Source organism: Eriocheir sinensis, chromosome 23 (genome assembly GCF_024679095.1).
Source record: "Eriocheir sinensis breed Jianghai 21 chromosome 23, ASM2467909v1, whole genome shotgun sequence".
In the NCBI taxonomy this organism is placed as follows: Eukaryota; Metazoa; Arthropoda; class Malacostraca; order Decapoda; family Varunidae; genus Eriocheir; species Eriocheir sinensis.
This window is the reverse complement of record NC_066531.1, coordinates 13688181-13715087: the sequence shown is the minus strand read 5'-3', so window position 1 is coordinate 13715087 and position 26907 is coordinate 13688181.

Genomic DNA, 26907 nt, shown 5'->3' with positions numbered 1-26907 from the left:
TAAAAACATCAACTATGAGCATTACGTATCGAACCCCATTGTCCGATACACCCATGGGACCCACAAGGTCCATGTATATTCTTCCAAAAGGAGCGGTGACGTCTGGATGATGCCGCCAAGGAGCAGGGTGCAAGTTCCCAACTCACTTTTAAAACGACTACCATGACGCACTTCCTTACATAATTTTCTACATCCCGTTTCATTCCAGGCCAGAAAGCGAATTTTCTACACCGACATAACGTAACTTTGGTTCCTCCGTGCCCTGCAGTGGCGACGAATGAGCCAGAGTTATCGCCTTGGAAATACTTGGGGGGTAGAACCACCACCTTAGTGGCTTCTCCGTACGGATTCACTAAAACACATTATTTTCCACCAGCAACTCTGACAGGGGCGGCATCTCACATTATGCCCATCTTCAACACAATATAACACATTTTCCGCCTGTACCTCTAACAGGGGCGTCTTCAACACAATATAACACATTTTCCGCCTGTACCTCTAACAGGGGCGTCTCCAACACAATATAACACATTTTCCACCTGTTCCTCTAACAGGGGCGTCTTCAACACAGCATAACACATTTTCCACCTGTTCCTCTAACAGGGGTGTCTTCAACACAATATAACACATTTTCCACCTGTACCTCTAACAGGGGCGTCTTCAACACAGCATAACACATTTTCCACCTGTTCCTCTAACAGGGGCGTCTTCAACACAATATAACACATTTTCCGCCTGTTCCTCTAACCTTCTTTTAGCATACTTACATGCTGGCTGCTCATCATGCAGCTCACTAATCTCCTGAATACTCGTCAAGTGTGTGGCCAATACACTCACAATTCAGGTCCATACATATCATATATTTTATTTTCTCATCTTTCGGCGTCTGTTTCTTTTTCTACACTAATGCAATACCTTGCCCCTCATTATCCACGTGTTCCACGGTTTTTGTTGTTCCCCATCCACAAACATTATCGCGCGTGTCCTTCTAATTCAATCTCAGTGTCCTGTTGAGCCTTCATCCTTGATAAAAAAAAATCTGCTACTATATTTTCCTTGCCAGGCAAATGATTGATTGTGAAACCATACTCACTCATGAGAGTCTGCCATCTAGCTATCCTGCCGTTGGGACTAGCTGCCTGTAACAACCTGACTAAAGGTCTATGATCCGTGTGGATCTCAATAGGGTAACCCAGTATTAATAGGCGGTTTACGTGCAACCCATAAATTACAGCTAAAGCCTCTCGTTCAACTGTGCTGTACCGCTGTTCTGCCGTGTTCAATTTTTCACAAAAAAAAAATACAGGTCTTAGTTTAGCATCATTATCCTGTTGTTGCAATACTCCACCAGTATTGTAGTAGGACGCGTCAGTAGTGAACATGAAAGGTTTGTTAAAGTCAGGAAAAAAATATTTTTTTAGAGTGACTGTATCAAGGATTCCATCCTTAAGGGATGAGAACGCAATTTTTGTTTCATCTGTCCATACGAGTGGAGTTTTTTTTTTTTCTTTTCTTGAGTGTACCTTTCTTCCCTTTGTAAATCTTTAGAAGAGGAGCAACTATTTATGAATAATTTGCAATAAATTTGCGATAATAATTAGTCAATCCAAGAAATTACTAAATCATGAACAGTTTGGGGGGCCGGGATGTTTTGTATGGCCTCCAGCTTGCTAGATTGAGGTCTTATTCCCTCTGAGCTGATGACATGGTCCAGGTAATCTACTTTGTCCTTTAAAAAGTTACACTTCTCTATCTTAATAGTCAGTTTGGCTTCCTTTAAGCGTTCCAGCATTTGTTCTAAGTTATCTACATGATTAGAAAATATATCGCCCAGGATAATAAGTATGTCATCGAGGTATACCTGAACCTTGTTACCTAATAGTCCTGTAAGGACAGTGTTAATTATTTTCTTGAAGCAGGACGGGGCAGTTTTTAGGCCAAAGGGGAGGGAAGTAAATTCCCAATGTCCTGCTGGAGAAGAAAATGGCGTCTTCTCTCTGCTGATTTCATCTCGGGGGATTTGATAGTAACCTTGTTTCAAGTCTAGGCATGAAAAAAGCTTATTATCTCCCAATTGATTGAGTATGGTGGTTATATTAGGGAGTGGGTACCGGTCGTCCCGTAGTGTCTTATTAAATGCCCGGAAGTCCAGACAGAGTCGTAGTACTCCATCTTTTTTGGGGATAAGTGGGGCATTATAGGGTGATCGCGAAGGGCGAATCACACCCTGTTGCTGGAGCGATATAAGTTGTTCATTTGCTTTGTCATGATAACTGATATGAATGCTATATGGACGCCTGTACACTACTTCATCAGTGTTTTGCTTGATGGTGCTTAGAAAATAGGGCGTTACTGTTAATGGTTCTTGTTCTGTGGAAAACACTGTTATATATTTATTTATTAGGGACTTTAAGACCTGATTATCTCTCTCTTCGTTTGGGAATTTAGCGTCAACAATTTGAATGAGGCTTTTCTTCCTTGCTTCAAGCTCTGCGGGCTTGAAGTCTGTCTTAACTGTGTCAGCGGTCAGTACACTAGATACTGGTGGCAGATCAGCCATCATCTATCTCTATGCTTTCACTTTCAACATTCAAATATGGAACAGTGACATAAGATCTTTGATTGTCAGGTGAAGGGGTCAACTTAACTATCCCTGAGCACAAGACTCTAGCCTGAGGATTACTAACACAAGGCTCAAATAAAGCTTCACTTGCCTGTAGTTGCGTCACTTGCGTTATGTAACCTGCAACAGATGCATGCAGTTGCAAAAGTTCAGCTGCTTGGCAACGTACGGCCTTATTTTCAGTGAGACATTCTTCATTTCCATCTACATTTAGCTAAGATCCTTCACTTGTAGATATAAGACATATTTTTCCTGGCATAATGGGTTGTATTGGTATGGTTTCCCCTTACATTATCAGTTTTCAGCTTTGTTTCTTTTGTTCTTTATTTAGTTGCCATGTTTTAAAAATCATCTCGTGTTGCATGAAAAATCAGTACTCAACACAATAGGAGTCGGCAATTCTACATCGCGTGTTATCAATAAGTCTTGGAAACTTCTTTTTCCTTCCATATTAACTTGTCTTTTACCGTCATTTTCAATATGGTATCTTTGCACAGAGACAATATTCACGGGTTTCGCTTCACAGTCATTTACTGCGAGCCCTAATTCTTTAATAAATTCATCCGTTAAAAACTCACACACGCTCCTGTTTCTAGGAGTGCTGCCACTTTTGCATATGTATTATCATGAGTAGTGCGATCTGCCTACCTAAGTTACTCTTGAGTTATGTTGATTATAGCCTTCTTTTCATTATTTTTAAGGTTACTCCCTTGTTCGTTATAGCCTTCTTTTCCTTATATTTATGTGAGGCGGTTACTCCCTTGTTCGTTATAGCCTTCATCTTATTATATTAAAGGTTACTCCCTGTTCGTTATAGCCTTCATCTTATTATATTAAAGGTTACTCCCTGTTCGTTATAGCCTTCATCTTATTATATGTTTTAGCAGCTGTAAGAAAAACAGTATAAGTTAATGTGCCTCCATGGTGCTGTGGTTAGCGTATACATTTTCACAACTGTGTGCCCGAGTTCGAATCTTGGCCTGGGTAGTCGGCACACAACCCACCCAACTGTTCATCCTTCTTTTCTGGATTGGTAAATTGTTACCTGGGGAAGGTAAACTGGTAACCTGGATGCTGCACTGGGCCTGTGTCCCAAGTTAATGGATTGTTACCCACCACAGGCTGAAGGGCTAATGGTATGGAGATGAGTATCGCGACCATTCGAAGATAATAGCATATGCTCCCAACTTAACCTGTACGTTAATGTTTGGCTTTGGTATCTTCTTGACTTGTCAGATGCATTATCCTGGTTATCCTTTCGAGGGATTAATATGGATGAATAGTTACAAATAGGTTATGGAAATGCTGTCCATTCACAGTCACAGCATGTATTCTGACACTTTTAGAACAATTTTGCGATCTACCAAGTGCTCTCCAACTTCCACGCTCATGCTTGTCCAGGATCTAATAACTTTCCTCAATGTTAAGCGCTCTTAAACTTTGTTTTTTGTAATGCTTACAAAATTTATTCATATACATACGTGCCTCTGAAGTGTATTTACAAGCAAATATAATTTTTATGCAGTAAATAGGACAACCTATTTCATTAGGGAAAACTAAGGGGAACAAACAACAAGTAATGGACTGGGTCTCATAAGAATAAAAAACAGGATAGTATATGTTCTATTTTTATAAAATGGCCACTCATATTTTTTAGAGCAATGGAAATGTAGTATATGTTATATTTTGTTAATGGCCGCTCATAGTTTTTTAAGGAATGGAAAGAGACAAAGAGTAAAGAACATTATGAGATGTATACTCCATAATAGGGCATACAAGGTCCCTGCATATATATATCATTTGGGGGGATAAAAATAACTGGCAGAGACGATACAGAAAGCCCAACCTCAAGGAAGCTGATTAAGTAAGAGCGGAGATGTGAAGTTTCCAGTTGAAATTTTGAGTTAAGGTTAGACTGAGGATGTTTACTGTAGAAGGTGACAGCTGAGTGTTATTGAAAAATAGGGGATAAGTGTTTGGAAGATTGTGTCGAGTTGACGGGTTAAAAAATTGAGTTTTTGAGGCGTTGAAGGACAAAGTTTTTCTTGCCTTAATTGGAAGTGATAGTAAGGTATGAAGTTGAGCGTTCTACAGCCTCCATCCTGGAATCGTGTTGTTTATGTTGGGAGGGTCTTTTGTAGTCAGAAGGATTGGAACGGTCACCCCTCTTAGGCACAGGCAGCATGTTGGCATACTTCCAGTAGGAAGAAAAGGGTAGACGTTAAAAGACTGTGGTGCTGGGCGGAGTGGTTGGCCATGTTGGTGGTGCTGGGTGTGGTGGTCTGCTGGATGGTCCTAAGGGAGGGGCTGAGGAGGCGTCTGAGGAGGGATCCTTTAGGGTGCAGTGGCTGTTCATCCTCGCTTTTGGGCTGGACGATAAATGGGTACCTGAGGAAGACTGGGGAAGGTAAACTAATGTAAACTGAATGTCACCCTAGCACAGTGCCTCGGAAGTAATGGGATCCTTCTCACCGCAGGCTCAAGGGCTAATGTGCTGTAAATGAGCTTTGAGGCCACACGCAGCTATAGCGTATGGTCCCATTGTAGATAAGAGTGTCTTAATACTACCCTCTTGAAAGAGCTTAAGTAGTAGACAGGAAGATACACAAACAGAGAAAGGCTGTTCCAGAATTCACCAGCTTAAGGGATGAAAGCATTAAGAAGCTGGTTAACTTTCCCTTAACAAAAACAACCATTGCAAAGATGATGTTAGATGAAAAATTAGTTTATATTCTGATCCTTGCAGGTGATTCTGGTTATTCTCTGGAGCCCTTCCTAATGACACCAGTGAGCCAGCCAACAAATGCTCATCGCGCCTATAATCACAGCCACTCGAGGACACGTGTTGTGGTGGAACAGACTTTTGGGGTATTAAAATCTCGGTTCCGTTGCTTTCATGGGTCAGGTGGTAGCCTTCAGTGTGACCCAGTCAAGTGTGCCAAAATTTCAATTGCATGCTTGCTATTGCATAATATTTGTATCAGTAGAAGAATTCAATTAAATGAGCCTTTAGTACAAGAGATTGAAAACATGGAACATGATGCCTACAGAGGAAATGAAGACATAGGGCAGGCTCGACGAAAGGGTCTGATTGACAACGTCTTTTCATAGACAGTGTTGTTGGTTGGTTCCAACCAACAACACTGTCTATGAAAATACATTGTCAATCAGATCCCTTCGTCGAGCCTGCCCTATGTCTTCATTTCCTCTGTAGGCATCATTTTACATGTTTTCAATCTCTAGTAAAGGTTCATTTAATTGAATTCTTCTACTGGCACAAATATTATGCAATAGCATACATGCATACTTTGTCTTATCATAACTTGTTTGGTGATGGTATGTAAGGTACTGATATGCCGGTATCATGTATATTGAGGTGTAGTAATATATGGCGCAATTGCTGCTCTGTTTAGTGTCACAATGTTTAGACAAGGTCAGGTTGTTTAGGGTGGAGACAGCATGATGAATGTTGCTGATGACGACACCACCGCCCTGAGAACCACCAGTGAGAGAGAATAAACCGGGAGACTGAGGTGGCAGGGTTTCTGTTTCGGGTGCTCAGGATTTGTGGTGACTCCTCACTCATTTCACTGTAACTGTATATACATGTAAGTTTGTATATTATAATTCTAACCTACGTGTACATAAAAGACAGTTAAAAATATATTATACAAACCTGCATGTATATACATCTCAGCGAAAAGTGAGTCGCCACAAAGCCCTAGCACTTAAAACAGAAGCCCTGCCATCTCAGACACCCGGTTTGTTCTTCACTCTCGCTGGTGGCTCTCAGGGTGGTGGTGTCGTCATAAGCAACATTTATCATGCTGTCTCCACCCTGAACAACCTCCTGGCTTGTTTTGCTCTGAGGGTGGTGGCGTTGCTGTCAGCAATGTTCCTCATGCTGTCTCCTCACCCAAAACAACCTGACCTCAACTAAACATTCTGACAATATGCAGAACAGCAATATATATATATATATATATATATATATATATATATATATATATATATATATAGAGAGAGAGAGAGAGAGAGAGAGAGAGAGAGAGAGAGAGAGAGAGAGAGAGAGAGAGAGAGAGAGAGAGAGAGAGAGAGAGAGAGAGATACCTGTACATTAGGGCAACACCTAGACTTGATTTACACCTCGCCTGAGTCCTGTCTCTTGTACCCACGGCTCGGCACCTTTGGCACTTCTATGTATTTTTTTGTAATGTTTTTCATTTTAACATTTCTTCTACGTCACTTTAAAATATACAAACTACAAATTCACACCACTGGGATTTTCGGATGATTGGACTTTTACTGTATTGGTGTCTTTCTGCATACGTGTGTGTGCAAAATAATTGCTGCATTAACAAAAGGAAAGACTTTTTTATTCAGAAGGAATATTAATACTTGAGAAATGTAAGGGCAGACACTTTGACTGATTGATTTAGAATGTTTTTATACCTATAGTCCATTCACTTCAGCTGTGAATCCACAATGGCTGGAAATATTGATAAAAGATGAAGGTATATATTATCACTAAATGTTGTTCTCTGACTTCTACTCACCATAATTATCAACAATTCAGGATGGGAAATTGCGTTAATAGTTGTGGAATCACTGCTTATTCCAATGTTATCAACAAAATAAACTTATCTATATCAGATGAGCTAAGTAAAGAAATACTAATATTTCTTGATTATAGGATAGTGTTTTAGATGCCAAAATTGTCAGATACCCTCCCTGCCAACAGCCAGTCAGCAGTGTCTTAATATACTAAGGTAAGATCTAGGGATCCACCTTAACAAAATGGACTATAGTATAAGTCATGTTATGTCACAAAGGCAAAATAAAAAAGGTTAATTCTGTTTTGTTTGTAACTAAAGAAACCTAGTTAATAAAAACCTACCTAATTGGACCTGTCACCTTTTTTTGACAAGGTAATGACAAGGTAACTGCATTTTTTTCCAAGGCTGCAGCTACCTTATCCATAGTACCACTCAGCCTCCTCACTTCAAGAAGGATATCTTCTAGAATTTCCACCATTTTGGTCCCAACTGGTGAGTTAACCCTCCTCTGTCTGCTGGTGGAAGTGTGGGAAGGTGCTGCTCCTACATCAGGGGGAGATTGAGTTTCAGGGGCACAGTGTACAGGTGCCAATTGAGGGGCCAGCTGGTGAGTAGCAGTAGGGCGGGGATGGTGAGGAGGGGGCTGTGATGGGCCTTGCAGAGGTGCGGGTGTCATAGAATCCTGCGAAAGGAAGATTCTACACACTTATGTGTCTGCAGCAGCTGTACGTAAAAATCATTATGATAAGAGTAATTCAACATGGCATGATATCTTATTTTGTGCTTTCATTATGAGTAGCTAGGAATTTTAGGAAAACCAAAACAAATATGTCTGCTCAACTTAAGGTATATATGTTCAGACCACACACACTCTATGCAGAATGGTGGTCTCTCCTTAAACCCAATTGAAACTACATAAAAGCTTTGCAATTTCTGCCTGAGCAAACATGAAGGTGAAAAGGTCAAGTTGATTGTCAAATCAGTTGTGTTGCACTGAACCAGTGAAGGTAGAGGTTTACTTCATAATTAAATTTCTCTGGAAATCAAGAATTGGTGGGCAAAACAATAAAATAATCTATACCAAATAAAACAAATGAATGTGTTAAAAAATCAAGATAAACAACAAAAGTTATGGGAAAAAGAACCCATGCCTTTAGAGCAACTGATGAGTGTGGTCACTTTTCCTTCATAAGGAGTCCACAGTGTGGGGCTGGGGTGTTACGGCAAGTGCCGCAGAAGTGGCCCCTGGCATAGTGACTTTATAGCTCATCATTGGCTCAGTTGGGTTGCTGCCCTGCTGACTACTATTATGAAGGCCTGAGTTCGATTCCCAGCACTTAACGACAAACATTTCAAGATTTTTCACTACATTATTGATTTTTTTATGGTGAAATATATCAAGTTAGTAGCACTTGTCATAAAGACTAAGATTAGCATGAAGTACATTTCACAACATAATTTACCTGCGGACACAGAAGGTGTTGGACGAGGATCTGATTCTAAACCAGATCCTATGCCCGCTACAACTGCAGGGTCCAGCACCTGCGCCATGGCCTCCTCAGCATCAGTGAGGGTGTGTGTTTGTACAGAGCCGCCACCTGTACAATTTTGTAGAAAATTAGTACATGGCAATGCAGTTACGCATACACTTATTCTGAATCATTACCTGAATAACTACCCCAACACTGTTATACCTGTCTTTGCCAAAATAGATAGCTATTTCCACCAAAGTGCCGCAAAAGTGGCCCCTGGCATAGTGACGGCACTAACTTATCACTGCTAAAAATAGTAACTTATTACCTCTTAATTCATTATTCTAGTATTTGAAAAATAATAATTAGTGATATAAACGGTTATCTGTGTTTGTTAACATACAAACCCTATAAGTTAGGTGTTTTTTAATAGAGGGATGAGGGACTGCAAAGACAGCGATGAAAACCATCATGACCCATGAGCTGTGCCAGGTGGACGGGTACAGTGTGTTTTCCCGCCTCAGAGAGAGCAGGAGAGGCGGTGGAGTACTAGTGTGGTGCCGAAACACTTTCAACCCCTCATTGCTCGATGTGGACGTTCCCGATGAGGTGAAGGCAATGTGGATCAAAGCCACCTCCTCCCGCCACCCCCGCCAGGTTGACACCATCATACTATGTACAGTGTACCATCCACCCCGCTCTCTCTCCGGCCCTGCGTTAGTGAACCATCTCATCAATACAGTGGACGCTACACGTGTTAGGTACCCCGGCGCTAAGTTCGTGTTGTGTGGGGACTTCAACGAACTAGACATTGCGGACGTTACCGCCCATCCGTGCCTCACACAACTTGTTAATTTTCCCACGCACGAAAGGAACACGCTGGACCTTATCCTCACTGACCTGACGGACTGGTACTCCCCCCATCAGCCCCATGGACGCCTTCCCCTACCATCTCACGGAGGTGCGAAACGGTCAAGAGGACCACCCGCCCGACACCTGACTCCAAGATTAGGCAGTTTGGGCAGTGGTTGGTGGGCTATCCTTGGGTCGAGGTCCTTACCGTTCGTGACGTCACGGAGAAGTGGAACAACTACCTCGCCACCATCACTCAGGCGTATCATCACTTCTTCCCCACCAAGACACAACACAGCTACCCAGCCGACTGCCTTGGATGACCTCCAGGATTAAGCCCTTAATGCAGCAAAGGAACCGCGCCTTCCACACGGACCGAGCAAGATACAGGGCCCTTCGCAACACAGTCATCAGGGAAATCGCAGTGGGGAAGAAGGAGTACTACCCACAAGAACTACAACACCTGGAGGGCAATAACACCAGCAAGTTGTTCTCCAAGATACGCCATTTGTGTGGCCTGGGCAACCCGTCGTCGGCATTCCCTTTTCTCTCCTCCTCCTCCTTCCCCCTTGAGATAGCTGAACTGATTAACTTTCACTTTTCCTCCTTCTGTCAAAGCCTTCCCCCCCTAAACCTTGCCTCCCCCCCGCCTACCTACCCTTCCCGTCTAATCCTCCCGCCGTGGAAGAGTTTCAAATTGCCGAAAAGCTCAGTTCTCTCAAACTCAAAAGGTCTACCACACCTCTAGATTTACCCATAAAGCTTTATCAGGAGATTTCCTATGAACTTGCTACCCCCCTTGCCTCCATTATAAATGCCTCCCTCACACAAGCAAATGCCCCACAGATTGGAAAACATCATTCGTCACTCCCATCCCCAAAGTCACCAACCCCACCTCACTTAATGAACTAAGACCCATTGCCATCACTCCAATCCCGAGCCTACTTTGTGAAGACTTTGTGTTTGGCTGGGCATATGATACTATTCATTACAAAATTGATCAGAGGCAGTTCGGCAACGTTAGAGCCTCCTCCACAACACATTGCCTCATAAGTTTCCTTGATTTCATTCAAAAAACCTGAATACCAGAAACAAACAGCGTTCATCGCGATCCGTCGCAAAGGGTTTTATTTTCAAAATTGCGCTCCTCTGCGTACAGTCGCGCGCATTCACGCACGATTCACCTCGACGTCCCCTCGCCTGTCGCCCTCGTGTGCGTATAGGCGAACGACCCTCCCTCGCCATGGATCTGTTAGTTGAAACAGAGGCAAACTCGCAGAGACAATGGCGATGATCCCACGATTTCGTGCATTTTCAAAATCGCCAACCGTCGCAGAGCGAAATCGCAGATGTGTGATCCCAGCATAGCCGCAATGGCTTGCCTCTGCTCAACTACATCCGCCGCTACCGCCTCACCCGCTGGAACACTGGTGGAGCCACACACGCGCGTGGGGGCACACTGGACCACATCCTAACGTCTGGCCTTGTTGCGTCCCGTGTCAACTGCCAGTCTATTCATACACTCTTCTCCGACCATGTTGCTCCCAGTCTGCAGTACTCCCTTCCGGCCCGCCCTCCACTCCTTCACCGCCGCACCCGCATCTCAATCCCTCCAAAGTACTGCCCCACCTACATCTCGTACATCTCAAGCCATCTTACCACCTTTGACTTCCTCTCACCTGACGACTAGTACAATTCTTTGGTGACGGCCACCCATGACTTTTACAGCCGTTATGTTGTCAGGCCCTGTAGCCCATGCCTGGACGTTGGATCATCGCATTGCCCAAGCGGAAAGGACTGCGGCTGACGCTGGGCTTGCCTTTCAAGAGACAACCCACACCGGATCGTCTACGTCAGTACCAGGTGGCGAGGGACGACCTGACTGCCCAACAGAAGTGCGCCTACACCGAGTCATGGCACAAATATACAGACATTATCAACCATCAGACTAGCGTCGGGACCATGTGGCATTTAATAAACAGGACCATCAAGAAAACCCCCACCTGCGCCCTCCACCACAGCCCTCAGGAATATGCCCAGGACCTCATCAGTACTTGGTCCGCACAGTCTCAAGTATGTAATCTTCCTGTTCATATTCAAGAGGCACATTCCTCCCAACGCAACGTTCGCAACCTCCGCCTGATGGCTGCACTGCTCAATTCGGATGAGGAGGATGAGCTACCATTAACGGAGACTGAACTGCGACGTGCCCTTGCTTGTACAAACACCACTGCCCCCGGCGATGACGGTATTCCTTACCAAGTGCTTCGTCTGCCTGAGAAAGTTCCTGGTAAACCTCTATTAAAGTTCTTCAATATTTGCTTCCTCCGAGGACATGCTCCCTCTGCCTGGACCTCCAACTTAATTGTGCCCATACCAAAACCTGGAACCAATAAATTCAGGCCTATCTCCCTTACGTCTTGCTTTAGTAAGGTGCTTGAACGCATCCTTCTTGCCCGACTCATGCATCGCCAAAAGGATAAGCTCTCTCCTAGTCTGTATCATTGTATGGCTTCCTTCCACAACGAAGTACTCATCACTGCCTCGTTAACTCTACACCCGCCTCTCCCCCACTAGCCTGGTTGCCTTCCTTGATCTCAGAAGTGCCTTCGACGTAGCCAACAGGGATATTATTCTTGACCAGCTGGTGGACTTCGGTGTTAAGGAAGCCTTCTAAAGTGGATAAGGGGTTATCTCTGTACCAGCACCTCACGTGTCTTTTTAGGGGTGCATGCAGCTCCAAGGAACGATTTGAGCTTGGCACCCCACAGGGTGGTGTTCTAAGTCCTCTTCTCTTCAATGTCCTGATGCACCGTCTACACTATCTTCTTCCTGCCATCCCTGGAACTACTGCCACCTGTTACGCGGACGACATCTGCATCCATTCGACCTCACCTCATGATCTCCAGCTATTTCTTCGCCATTTATATGTGTCTACCACCGCCTGTGGGTTCATCATCTTCCCGGAAAGAAGCAGTATCTTCTGCCGCAACCTCAGAGCACTGCCAGCGTTCACCATCGGTGGGAATGCCATCCCTCACTGCACGCAGTACACATACCCGGGCGCAAAAGTCCGGATCACCCCAGCAATACCCGCTCGCCAACAGCTCCATCCCATCGTGAAGGACCTCCTAGACCGTTTGCAGCCCCGCCTCTCCCCTATCAAGTGGCTTGCCACCAGTGCCACAGATGTCTCCATCCAAGCAAGATGGCGCCACTATAAACACTCGCCTGCGCCAGAACGGGCTGGGCCGACCATCAGGCCCCACCGGGAAGAAGCCTTGGGCCGACCATCAGGCCCCACCGGGAAGAAGCCTTGGGCCAACCATCAGGCCCCACTGGGAAGAAGCCTTACGCCGACCATCAGGCCCCACCGGAAAGAAGCCTTGGGCCGACCATCAGGCCCCACCGGGAAGAAGCCTTGGGCCGACCATCAGGCCCCACTGGGAAGAAGCCTTACGCCGACCATCAGGCCCCACCGGAAAGAAGCCTTGGGCCGACCATCAGGCCCCACCGGGAAGAAGCCTTAGGCCGACCATCAGGCCCCACCGGGAAGAAGCCTACCGGCGCAATAGGCAGCGACGTAAAAAAAAAAAAAAAAAAGTGTTGAGGACTCTTTGGGCCGTATTTTAAGACACCATCGCTTCTCACATCAACTGTTTATAAAGGTCAAAGAGGGGATCAATTTGTTTTCATGAGTGTTTTTCAAGGTTCATGGCACAGAGGAAGGGTCAAACTACCACCAGGGTCAGAAAACTACCCCTGGAAAGGCCTACAGCTCCTACGAATGCCATGTCAAATATGTGAACTTGGGCGACGAAATGTTTTAAAATACGACCCTTTACATCCTGTTCCTTCGGTCAGTCGTTGACTATCTGTCCCCTGCACTAAGTCATCTGCCCAGAAAAGCACTAGGACCACTTGAGGTATTCCAGAATCGAGTCATGAGGTTTATCCTGGGTGTCCTCTCTCCACTCGCATAGTCAACATGCAGACGGAACTTGACCTGCCTCCACTTATAGATATAATTTACGCCAATGTGACATATTTCTCGGTCAAGTGTCTCCGCTATCCCCACCTTGCTCCGCACTTCTCTGCAGTCATCAGAACATCGCTCGACCCAAACGCACTCAGACTCCAACTTCGACCAGGTGGCCGCAACCTCGTCAATGCTGTGTGTGACAACATTCGTGATCTGGCCATTAACGTCCCTGAGGAGACAGCTGTTCCTGGCTTACCACCATATCGGGTCCCCCTCCCTGCTGTCACACTTACACCGACCTCCAAAGACTCCCCTCTCCTCTTGCAGAAGCAATTGGCTCTGGAGACCATCGCCACTGTGTCCACGTCAGTCGCCGCCGTCCAGCACATCTACGTTGACGGTTCAATGCAGACAGACAGGAGTGCAGCGTGTGCCATGTTCTCCCCCACCATGGAGCCGCCTGTGGGGGATGAGTGGCTCGGCCGCAGGCTACCAGACTCATCGAGCTCCACCTTCTGTGAACTTCACGGCAACCTGGATGCAGTAACTCTCCTTGCTCGACGAAGAGTGAATGGGGTTATTTTACCTGTGACTCCCAGTCTGCTCTCCATGCCCTCTCCTCGCCCAGGCCCAGCTGTGGCAGTGTTGTACAGGACGTCCTGCGTCAACTAGCCATTGCCCGCGATTCCTCTCTTGTCATGTCCTTCGTGTGGACGCCCTCCCACATCGGGCTTGTTGATCATGACACGGTGGATCGTCTTGCCAAGGCGGCCTGTACACTGGACTTGCATGATACGGATGCTGTGCCCTCCCTCCGGTGCCTGCGATACAGCATATACTCAGTTGCTCTCTCCAAGACAGTGCGTCGTAGGGACGCATAACGGGCCAACAGGTGGTCCATCCAGCACCACGACAACATGCTCCAGTGTCGTCACAAGTACCGCCGACACGGCCTCACGTACGGAGGTACAATGTTGTGAGTGCGCGGCTCAGGCTCGGATACCGGCCAGTGTGGCAGGTCTCCCAAGAAGAGGACGTGCCGCACTACTCCTCCTGCAAACTGTGTGAGCAACCGAACGCCAACACCCTTGAACATTATTGCCTCCAGTGCCGCACAGTAACAGACTTACTCCCACACAGACAAACCCTACTCCAAATTTGTAAATACTTACTCACTACAGACAATCCAGACATCATACTGATCATTTTGGTGGCTGTTGATTGTAAATATTTTGTTCATTGTCTATATTTTGCTTACGTGTGTGTGTGTGTGTGTGTGTGTGTAATTCACCGCGGCCTGATCATGAGTCGGACTCGCTTTCGCCAGCAGGTACCTTCACGACGTGAGCAAGTGCTAATTTTTGTCGATCTCTGGGTACTGCCAGGACCTCACACACTACACACCCCATCCCCTTTCCTCAAGGGGGGACAGTAATCACTCCTAGTCAACAGAAAGGATCCTGCCTGAGCGGGGCCCCGAACCGCCGCCTGTTTGGCCGTGAAGCATTGCAGCGCAGCGCTCTACCGACTGTGTGTGTGTGTGTGTGTGTGTGTGTGTGTACTTTACGTCCATGTTTTTGGGAACCCGGAATGACTAGTGCACGATAGCTATAATGTGAGAGGGATACTCGCTCTCGCGATAGAGCCTAGAGAAAAACGGCAAATATCCCAACTTCTAGACTTTAACGAGTCTAGGCTGCACTAGAAAAACAAATAATAACGGGTGAAAGAGTCGAGAGAAGCAATCGAGCAGGGTGCTGGCAGCGCCACCTGGACACAGGCAGAGAGAGGTGCCGCACGCTCCATTCTTTCAAGCCGCCTCGCTCCGTGAAGACGCTCCCCCGCTCTGCTGCCACAGTGAACTGTGTGACCACATTTGCTTGGCCTTGTTTCCTTGTGCCTTGCTTAAGTTCCTCGTCCCTGGGAGCGGCGGTTTTCTGACCCCCTTCCCGCACCGGCGCTCTGTCTCCCCGTGCCACCGCCGGGCGAGAAGAGCGGCCGTGTGTGACGGGTGATTAGCGCCCATATGGTTCGCTTGACCTGCGTCCATTTGGTTCGCTCTCGTCTTATTACATGAATATATTTACAAATTTCAAAAATGATACTAGAAAAAACATGGAATGCTGTTAATCAACTTAAAAACAACTACAAAAAATATATATCTAAGCTATATATCCGTAAATAACAAAATACCCCGACATCTTTCAGATAAACTGATGCATTCAATAAATATTACACAAATATTGCTGTTAACCTTGATAACAACATACCACCGGCCTCTACTAACCCAATTACTTTTTTACGAGGTGACTACCCTACATCAATGTCTGTCCTTCCTATTATTCCAAGTGATGTTACATCAACTATAGTCCTTGAAAAACAAAAAAAATCAAATGCAAATGAGATCCCTGTATCTATAATTAAAGCTAACAGTGAACAATTAGCTATCCCATTGTCTAAACTATTCAACCAATCCCATGAACAGGGTATATTTCCAGAACTTCTGAAACATGCCACAGTAATCCCAATATATAAAAATGGTCCTAAGGATAACCTTGGCAATTACAGACCGATATCACTGCTTAGTACTTTCTCTAAAATCTGAAAAATTGATGAAAAAATACTTAATTTCCTAGAAAGTAAATCTATTATAACGCCTCAACAATTTGGATTTCGACAAAACATGAGTACTTTCCAAGCTTTGAATAACCTCTCTGATGAAAATATTTACACCGCCCTGGACTCCCAACATTTTTTGCTCGATATTTTTATTGATTTCTGTAAAGTATTTGATACCGTTAAACGTGACATATTACTACAAAGATTGAAACTTTATGGCATCCGAGGTATATTACATGACTGGTTTAAGGATTATCTCTCTAATAGAACACAATCTACTAAAATTTTAAATAACTTATCTTTACCACAAAACATACAATATGGAGTTCCACAGGGCAGTGTACTAGGTCCTATTCTATTCTTGATTTACATTAATGATCTTCCCCAGATATTTCCTCATCTTAAATCAGTACTCTTTGCTGACGATTCTACATTATACATTACTGGACAAGACCCTGCATCTATGATTGAAACTGCTAATTCTGACCTTGAAATTTTAGAAAAATGGTGTGTTAGTAATAGACTAACTATTAATCTAAAGAAAACGTATTACATGTTGTTTACCAACAAATCAACAGACCCACTTTCACCTCTTCAAGTATAACAAAAATATTATTAAAAAAACTAAGCAGCACAAAATGTTAGGTATTACCTCTGATGAAAGTATGTCATTTAAAACACACATCTGCCTTAAGTAATAAATGATCAAGGAATATATTATTACTTTACCAAGTAACAGACCTCATGCCAACTAATGTCCAACAAATAATGTACAATGCCCATGTATTACCACATTTTCAGTATTGTACACCAATTTGGTGTAACACTTACCCAACACATTTACTTCCCTTATTTCGTTTGCAAGAGAAAGTAATTATAATTATTTCAAACCATGGTTATTATGATTACACACAACCTTTATTTAAAAAAATTTACATCCTAAAACTTTTTTATATTAATAGATTACAAATTGGTATATATATATATATATATATATATATATATATATATATATATATATATATATATATATATATATATATATATATATATATAAATCAACACGAGAATTATGACAGTCTCAGTCTTACTACCAAACACAATTGTCCCACCCGCACCCGTGAATATCTCCGTGCTCCACAACATAACCTGTCAGTCTTCCAACACTCTCTAGCTTATTCTGGTCCTGAAATTTGGAATTCTGTGCCAAATCACGTTGAACTGTTACCAACATTGCATACATTTAAGAAACATTATAAACAGTATATTCTTGCTCAATATTGATAAAGCTACCTGTATCTAATGTTTATAAGTAGATTATTATGTTCTATGAGGGGTAAATATGTATTATGTAATGAATTTCTTTTATTTTTTTTTACATATATATGTATTGACGACTGAACAAAAAAAAAATACAAACATGCTGCCCAAAAAGCAAGGTCTGCTTTAAATGGGCTGCTTACAAATTACTAAAATAATTTTATCTATTATAAAAAAAACATTTTGTAAGCATAATAGTGTTTCAAGTGTTTCAAGTGTCCCTGGAGGTGCGGATCTCAATCCCCTCCCGGACCGGCGTTCTCTCTCCGTGTTACGGACGAGAAGAGCGGCCGTGATTGTGACGAATGACCTGCGTCCATTTGGTTCGCTTTCGTCCTTGTAGGTGCGGATCTATATCCCCTCCCGGACCGGCGTTCTCTCTCTCCTTGTTACGGTGAGAGGAGCGGCCGTGTTTTTTTCTTATACAAAGGAGACAGCTCAAGGCACAAAAAAAGGAAACTATAATAAAAAAAAAGCCCGCTACTCGCTGCTGCTAAAAAAAAAAATCAAGAGGTGGCCAAAACAGAGGTCAATTTCGGGAGGAGAGGTGTCCTGATACCCTCCTCTTGAAAGAGTTCAAGTCGTAGGCAGGAGGAAATACAGATGAAGGAAGATTGTTCCAGAGTTTACCAGCGTGAGGGACGAAAGAGTGAAGATGCTGGTTAACTCTTGCATAAGGGGTTTGGACAGGATAGGGATGAGCACGAGTAGAAAGTCGTGTGCAGCGGGGCCGCGGGAGAGGGGTAGTCATGCAGTTAGCAAGTTCAGAAGAGCAGTTAGCGTGGAAATATCGATAGAAGATAGAAAGAGATGCAGCATGGCGGCGGAATTTAAGAGGTAGAAGACTATCAGTAGGAGAAGGAGAGCTGATGAGACGAAGAGCCTTAGACTCCACTCTGTCCAGAAGAGCTGTGTGAGTGGAGCCCCCCCACACGTGAGATGCATACTCCATTCGTTTGTGACGAATGACCTGCGTCCATATGGTTCGCTTGACCTGCGTCCATTTGGTTCGCTTTCGTCCTTGGAGGCGCGGATATCTATCCCCTCCCAGACCGGCGTTCTCTCCCCGTGTTACGGACGAGAGGGGCGGCCGTGTTTATGACGAATGACCTTCGTCCATATGGTTCGCTTGACCTGCGTCCATTTAGTTTGGTTTCGTCTCCGGAGGCGCGGGTGCACGACCCCCTCACGGACCGGCGTCCTCCCTACCCATGTCACAGGCGGGAGGAGCAGCTGCTTTCGTGACGAATGACTTGCGTCCTTCTGGTTCGTCTCTTATCCCTGGAGGCACGGATCTACGATCCCTTCCCGGACCAGACTTATCTTTCCCCGTGTTACGGGTGCCAGGGACGGCCGTGTTTGTGACGAGTGATTAGCGTCCATTTTGTTCGCTTACGTCCCTGGAGACCGGTGCCCTCTCTCCCCGTGTTACGGGTATGTTGAACGACTGTGTTGTGACGAGTGTCAAGGCTGCTTGACTCACTTTCGCCCTTGGAGGTGGCGGGGTTGGTGACCCCGCTCCACGTATCATACCCGTACTCGGACCGCGGGCGTGGCCAGCTGCCGTGTCCGAGACGTGCCTCGACTCAAGCCTTACCATCAGACACTTAGCTAGCTACGTATATTTGCGGTGGCCTACATAGTGCAAATCTGCGTTCATAGCAATTCCAAAAATAAGTGGAACACTTGATTGTGAAAAACACCGGACGATCAGCATTATGAGCCAAATCACAAAAATCATATTGAAGGTGATACTGAAACGATTAAGAGAGAAAATACGTCGGGAAGTATCAGAGGAACAGTGCGGATTTGTTGAAGGAAGAGGAACAAGCGACGCAATATTTATGTTGAGAACGTTGGCTGAAAGAGTAATAGAGAAGCAAAGAAATCTGTATGGTTGCTTTATCGACTATGAGAAAGCTTTTGACAGAGTTAGACATGTGGCCTAACGGATATATTGAGGAGCATAGGAGTGACTGGAAAGGAATACAGACTGATAAAGAATCTTTACTGGAGACAAAAAACTTGTATGAGAGTAAATGAAGGAGAAACAGAATGTCAAAATATAAGAAGAGGAGTCAGGCAGGGATGCGTATTATCCCCAGATTTGTTTTCTCTATAGAGAAATAATAATGAAGAACATCAGGGATTGTGAAGGTATAAGAGTTGGTGAACAGAATATTAACAACCTGAGATATGCAGATGACACAGTCTTGATAGCAGACACAAATGAGAAGCTGCAAATTATGTTTGACAGAGTAAAAGAGGAAAGCGAAAACAGAGGACTGACAATTAACGCCCGAGAAACAAAATGCAAAGGATCTTCCTGGACCACAAATGGAGCTGCACTGTGGAGACCGATTGGTGGAAAGGGTGGCAAGTTTTAACTCTCTGGGAAGCATGGTAACAGAGGATGTGAAATGCGACACAGAAATTAAGAAAAGAGGCATTTGGTAATATGAAGAGTGTGTTGACAAACAGGAAGCTGTCGATAAGAACAAGAAAAAGTCTGATTAAAACCTGCATATGGTCAACCCTGCTATACGGAGTAGGGAGAGTTGGAATATATCAACAACAATGGTGAAGAGACTGGAAGCGATGGAAATGTGGTTATGGAGGAGAACGATGAAAATACCATGGACAGCCAGAAGGACAAATGCAGACGTTCTACAAATGGTGGGAGAGAGAAGACAGTTGGTGGAAGCAGTGAGAGGAAGACAGCTGAAGTCTTTCGGCCATGTAATGAGGAGAGAAGGACTGGATAATTTGATTATGACTGGAATGGTGGAAGGAAGAAGAGGTAGAGGAAGACCAAGAATAAAATATATGGATGGACTGGTGGAGTTGGTGCGGAGAGAGATGACACGTGGCAGTTCATCAGAGCTACAAGAAACAGAGGAGAGTGGAAGTCCATGGTTGCCGATGTCCTGGAGGTTATGGCACAGCGGTAGGTAGGTGCGTAGTCTTGGGACCGCCAATATTTATAAGTGTAGGTGCGGCCAGTTACGTTTATTTGCTGTCGCCTACGAATCTTTCCGGCTTACGCATCTCTGCAGCTGCTCATATAATTATACGCATATGTGCTGCCAGCTACGTTTCATCGCCTCCGCTTATGTACGGCCAGCTACGCATAGTTGCTGTCGCCTACGTTTATGGGCGGCCGGCTACGCCTCTTCGCTGTCGCCTACGTTTATGGGCGGCCGGCTACGCATACTTGATGTCGCCTACGTTTATGTGCGGCCAGCTACGCCTCTTCGCTGTCGCCTACGTTTATGGGCGGCCGGCTACGCATACTTGATGTCGCCTACGTTTATGTGCGGCCAGCTAGGCATCTTTGCTGTCGCCTACGTTTATGGGCGGCCGGCTACGCATACTTGATGTCGCCTACGTTTATGGGCGGCCGGCTACGCGTCTTCGCTGTCGCCTACGTTTATGGGCGGCCGGCTACGCCTCTTCTCTGTCGCCTAGTTATGTACGGCCAGGGACGTATATTTGATGTCGCCTACGTTTCTGTGCGGCCACCTACGCATAGTTGCTGTCGCCTACGTTTATGGGCGGCCGGCTACGCATCTTTGCTGTCGCCTAAGTTATGTACGGCCAGCTACGCATCTTTGCTGTCGCCTAAGTTATGTGCGGCCAGCTACGCATCTTTGCTGTCGCCTAAGCTGTCGCCTACGTTTATGGGCGGCCAGCTACGTAGTTTTGCTGTCGCCTAAAGGTGCGTTTACACTTACGCACTTTTTTGTTACGGCCTGTTACGGCGTGGGCCGCACGAAAGACGCAAGCGAGGTGGCGCGGTGAGAGGAAAAATGACTAGTATTGTGCGGCGTCCCTCGTTTTCGTGCGGTGTGTTACGGCGTGTTGTTGCGGTAATGTTGCGGTGTCTAGCGCAGTGTCACATCGGTAGCGCGGTGTTTCCCGCTTTTGCTGGCGCGGTTTCATACGGCATGGCACGGCCTCTTGCGGGTGATTGCGGTGTGTCGCGGGTAGCTTGCGGTGTTGTTGCGGGTAGCTTGCGGTGTTGTTGCGGAGTGATCGCACATGTGCATGAAACACGACATGGAACGATGCATGATTGTTGCACATGGGTATATATAGAGGTCTGACAAGCACATGCCTCATTCTTTTGCCAGCCAGCATACAGTATGGACATCCAGTGCGTCTCACCCCAGGAGACAGAGATTTTTGGCAGCTGTACTATGTATTTGCGCAGTCCAGGTCGTCTACGAGTGGAGAAGAAGACGTATTGCAGTACCACACCCACCAGAACGATTGCGAAGAAAGGACGGCAGGGCAGGGCGGTTATGGAGTCGGGAGTGGCTGACACGGCGACAATTATATGGAAACTACGACCACCTGCTACAAGAACTGAACAGAGAGGACCCCGAAGGACACAAGAATTTCCTACGCATCTACCCAGAATTGTTCCAGGAGATGGTTGAGAGGCTGACGCCCATTTTAAAGAAGGAAGATACTAGAATGCGGTATGCACAAGAGGTGGGACTTAAGTTGGCGGTCACTCTCCGGCACTTGGCAACTGGGAACGACTATTCAAGTCTCCAATACAGCTTCAGAGTCTCCAAGGCTTCCATATGCCGGTTTATCCCGATAGTTTGCGATGCCATTATCGACACCTACAAACCAGAAGTAATGAAGTGCCCCAAGTCACCAGAAGAATGGAAGAACGTAGCACAACAATTCGCCTCAAAGTGGAACTACTTCAATTGTGTGGGAGCCCTGGATGGGAAGCATGTCGCAATAAAAAAAACCAGAGGTGGAGGGTCACTGTACTTTAATTACAAAAAGTTCAACAGCATCGTCCTCATGGCCCTCTCCGATGCAAATTACAAGTTCTTGTACATCGACGTTGGTGCAGAAGGAAGCGCTGGGGATGGAGGTACCTGGCAGATGACCACCTGGCCAGGGCCATCAATAACAACCGTGCACACTTCCCTCATGACACAACTCTGCCTAACGACGACGAACCCATCCCTACCACATAGTCGCCGACGATGCCTTCGCTCGAGACGTGGATGATGAAACCCTACTCCCACAAATCACAAGAGCCTACCGAACGAATATACAGCTACAGACTATCTCGCGCTCGTCGTGTGGTGGAAAACGCATTCGGGCTGTTACAGATGAGATGGCGAATCTTCGGAAGGACTATGCAACAAGATGTCTCTGTTTGCAAGAAGCTAACAATGTGTGCATGTGTCCTGCATAACCTGACACTGTAACACTACCCAATTGCTCGCACTGCTGTCGACCATGAGGACCAAGGGCATGATGTCGTCCCTGGTACTTGGAGGGAGGAGTCACAGAACCTCATGGTACAACTCATGGCTAGAAGGGACCGAACTACACACGGCGAGCGAAGGCAGTCAGAGATTACCTGGCCCAGTACTACTCATCGGATGCAGGCGCAGTGGAATGGCAGGAGCGAATGGTATTTCCTCGAGGACGACCTTGTCCTGACAACTAGGGGACACACACACAAACACACACACACACACACACACATATATATATATATATATATATATATATATATATATATATATATATATATATATATATATATATATATATATATATATATATATATATATATATATATAATCCAACCCAACCAGTGGATGTACATAATCGTAAATAAAGTTCATGATGTACTTAACCTTGTTTGATACTCCCATATTTACGTATTGTCTGATAGCCATATTATTGTGATAGATATAAAATAGAATAAAGAGAGGCTAATAGTTACTGCAGCACAACTACAGGTGTTGATTTTAATCATTTTATTAGCATACGAACATAATCCAGGATAAGATGTGGCATATAAATTTCCTTTCAGTGGATTCTCAGCAACTAAGCGGAGCTTCTGCATAGGTACTATTTATACCTTTTGGTGTGACATCATTATCTGCACATCGCGTGATTTTCAAAGCATCTCAGTGGCTGACGGCAGCCAATGAGGCGCTCTGAAAATCACGCAATGTTTTTTTGCTGTGACGTCACTGTACATCAGCCAATGAATGCTCCTAAAAACTACGTCATGTCCCTGGCTCTCTGTTATTGGTTAATTGTCACCGCCTACCAACCAACGTGAACGAAAAGTTTCTACCAATATCACCATGTTTCATTAATGATCGCACGCAAATGTACGTCTCTGTTCTCTGGACCCAACTGCTTGTCTTTAAGATACAGTAATTATTTCCATCATTATAAACATACTCCATTAATAATATTATACTGGTACTCATACCTGTACAACTACACCCGACTGCATGCCTTCATTTGTTTCATTTTATTTCATATTTCATCTTTCTGATATCATATTATTTGCTGTCATCTTTTTGGCCATGTTATTTCATTATTCAAGTTTATAGGTCAGAAACATATGGACATATATTTGGTCATAACAAAAAAAAAGGGACAAAGAAATGCAATTAGATTCTTCAACACATTTATTCATAAATCCAATAAAGATAGATGGGCTTACAAATTCAATATACATTTCATTATTGTAAATATACTTGATTGTGTTTGTGTTGATGCAGGACGTGTTTCACTGTGTGGTGTCGATCTTCTTGTCATCCTTCCGATGAGGGGTGACGGGCAGATTGCAGGCAATGATGAATTATGAGGCAGTTGTCTTTGGTGTATCCAGACTTGCGCCAGGGGTAGGTGGTGGCCCCTCAGGGGTAGCAGGCATCTCCAACATGTTGGTGAGGGTATGCACAAGTGGTGACAGCCCAGTTGATGAGTTGCAGGGATTGACTGGTGGACCGCCCATTGATGAAGGATGGCGTCGGCTGTGTATAACCCTGCTGCTGCTGTGGGTGGTGTTGTTGAGGGATGTATGGGTAGTACATTTGTTGTGGCAGGCGGTGATGTGAGATCCACTGCTGCTGTTGTGATGGTGTAGGAATCGGTTGGGGAGCTAAAGTCACTGGTTCCGTCTGCGTCCCTTTGGGTGTTTGATTTTGCGGCAAGTTTATGGGCATCCCCCGAGCCAAAGCTGCTTTCTCCGTAGCATTTTCTTCTTTGGGGCCCGCCAATTTGTGAATCGTAGTGATGACTATGTTGAAGAAGGGCTGCTGGTATTCTTCTGGCACGAACTCGAGGTGTTCCTTGATGTATTGGACGAAGACGTTGATGGTACGCTGCTTCTTGCTTTGCCCTTCAGGGATCAGTTGGTTCATTCGATCCATAATTCTGCTGAGTTGCGAGTGGACTGCTTCTTCAGCCGAATCAGGTGTGCCAACACGTCGCTCCCCTCTCTCGGTCCTCCTCTGCTTCAGCAGTCGCTTCCTCCGCTGAATCGAAGTTACAGAGAGGCCCGACATGTCACCACTGGATGATTCTCCGCCTATTTCCATTGTTGGTGTGGCGCCGTCAGGTGCAGGTGAGAACCGCTCGCTTGGTATTGTTGGTTCGTGGCTGATGTGACCGCCCAGGAATCCCCACATTGACATTACTTCTTCCTCCCGTGTTGTTCGTTGTCGTGCTGCCGCCCCGCTCTTGTTCTCCTTCTTCTCTATTTTTCCGAAGTCGGTTCGCCGTGCCTCGAAATATTTGCGTATTTGATGAAAGGTACAGTTTTCGAATTCCCGTGCCAGTTCCCTCCAAAGTTCCTCCTTCGCCCTTGGATTCGACCATTGCTTGTCCCGCTTGTCGTATAAAGTAGGGTGTTCCTTGACGAATTCGGCGATCTGCTCCTTCTGCTCTTGCGTAAACTTGTAGTCTGATATTTCCTTCTTACTGAGGCGGTATCGTTTCTTGGGCTGCACGGTATCACTCAGGCCTGCGATGTCCTGATGCTCGATGTTGGATAGGCTGACCTCAGGAGCAGCTCTTCCGGGTTCAGACCTCTCCTCCGGTTCTGCAGGCTGGGTGTCCTGGGAATCCTGGCTTGCCTGGGGCCCCTGAGTGGGCATAGGGGTGGTCCGCCTACGAGGCATCTGGGTGGTAAAGTGGAGCGAAAATGGCTGGTAAAGTGTGTCGTCTGGCTGTCAGAGCGCGAATGATGCACCGATGCCTGTCAGCACCCTTTTATACGCCTCCCTCCCCAGGCGGCACTCGACAACGTTCCCAACAGTCCCCTAGGAAGGCGCCGCACGGACATCGCACGCACCCCGCAGGCCCCGCAAGATTTATGAATCATGTATGAAGACGTCGTAACACTCTCGCACGGGCGCCGCAAGACGCCGTGCCAGCACACCGTAACACTCCCGCACGGATTGCATGAAGCCGCTCAAGGCCGTGCGTGTCACGGTTTGGCGCGGACCCGTGCGGACCCGTGCGGTTTCTTGCGGGGTTTGTTTAGAGGCCGCACCACTCCGCTTACGGTTTCGTGCGGCGTCATCAAGCAGCACGGTACCGCACGAAAATTTGAAATGTTTTAAAATCTGAGCGGCGCCGTACGGATTTGGCGCGCCGCAACAGATGCCGCCAGCGTCATGGGCACGCTTTGTTGCGACTTATGGGCGACATTGGTGCGGCCCACGCCGTAACAGGCCGTAACAAAAAAGTGCGTAAGTGTAAACGCACCTTAAGTTATGTGCGGCCAGCTACGCATATTTGCTGTCGCCTACGTTTATGGGCGGCCAGCTACGCATCTTTGCTGTCGCCTAAGTTATGTGCGGCCAGCTACGCATATTTGCTGTCGCCTACGTTTATGGGCGACCAGTTATGTATTTTCTGTCGTCTTTGCATATTTGCGGTCACCTACGCATCTGTGTGGACAGCTTCGTATATTTGTTGACGCCTACGTGTTTTTGCGGCCAGCTACGTATTTTTGCAGCGGCTCACCATTATTTGCGGCTGCTATAACTTTTGTTTTTCAATGGCGTAGTCCATTTGCGGACGTCTACGGATATTTCCGGAGGCCAACATATATTTGTGGCCAGCAATTTACATTTGCGGCAGTCTACGAAACAGAATTCGTTGGGCCAGGAACTTTGATATACATAGATATTAAGACCACACAGACCCTATGGTCCAGACTGGGTGGTCTGTCCTTAAACGTTTGATTTAAGGCAGAGCTGGCGGCTAGTAACAGAGGCCTTCAACCTTAATTCTTTCAACTTGCGGACATGTTCCAGTCCTTTCTAAAGTTTTTCGGCCGTCAGGAGACACAACTCTGTGTCGGCCCTTTACAGCCCTTCTTCAGATCCTACCAAGGAGGACTTAGAGCGTCCGCCGACGCCGCTCTAGGAGTCCATACCTATCGAAGCCCCACTTTAAAGGCGACGGGAGTGTCGGAGCCCTCTACCTCTCATGTTCCTCTTTGTCACACTTGTCGTTCGCTACTCTTTCTGAGACTCTGGCGACTACAGAGAAAGGATTTGGTCTCTCCCTCCTTCTGCTGACATGCTTAGCTCTGGTCGACTGAGTGGGGGAGCACCTCAACTTACGCCGTTAGGCGTTTCGCTACCGCTCCAAACCTTTTCCCCACTTGCAGGACCCTGTGCAAAG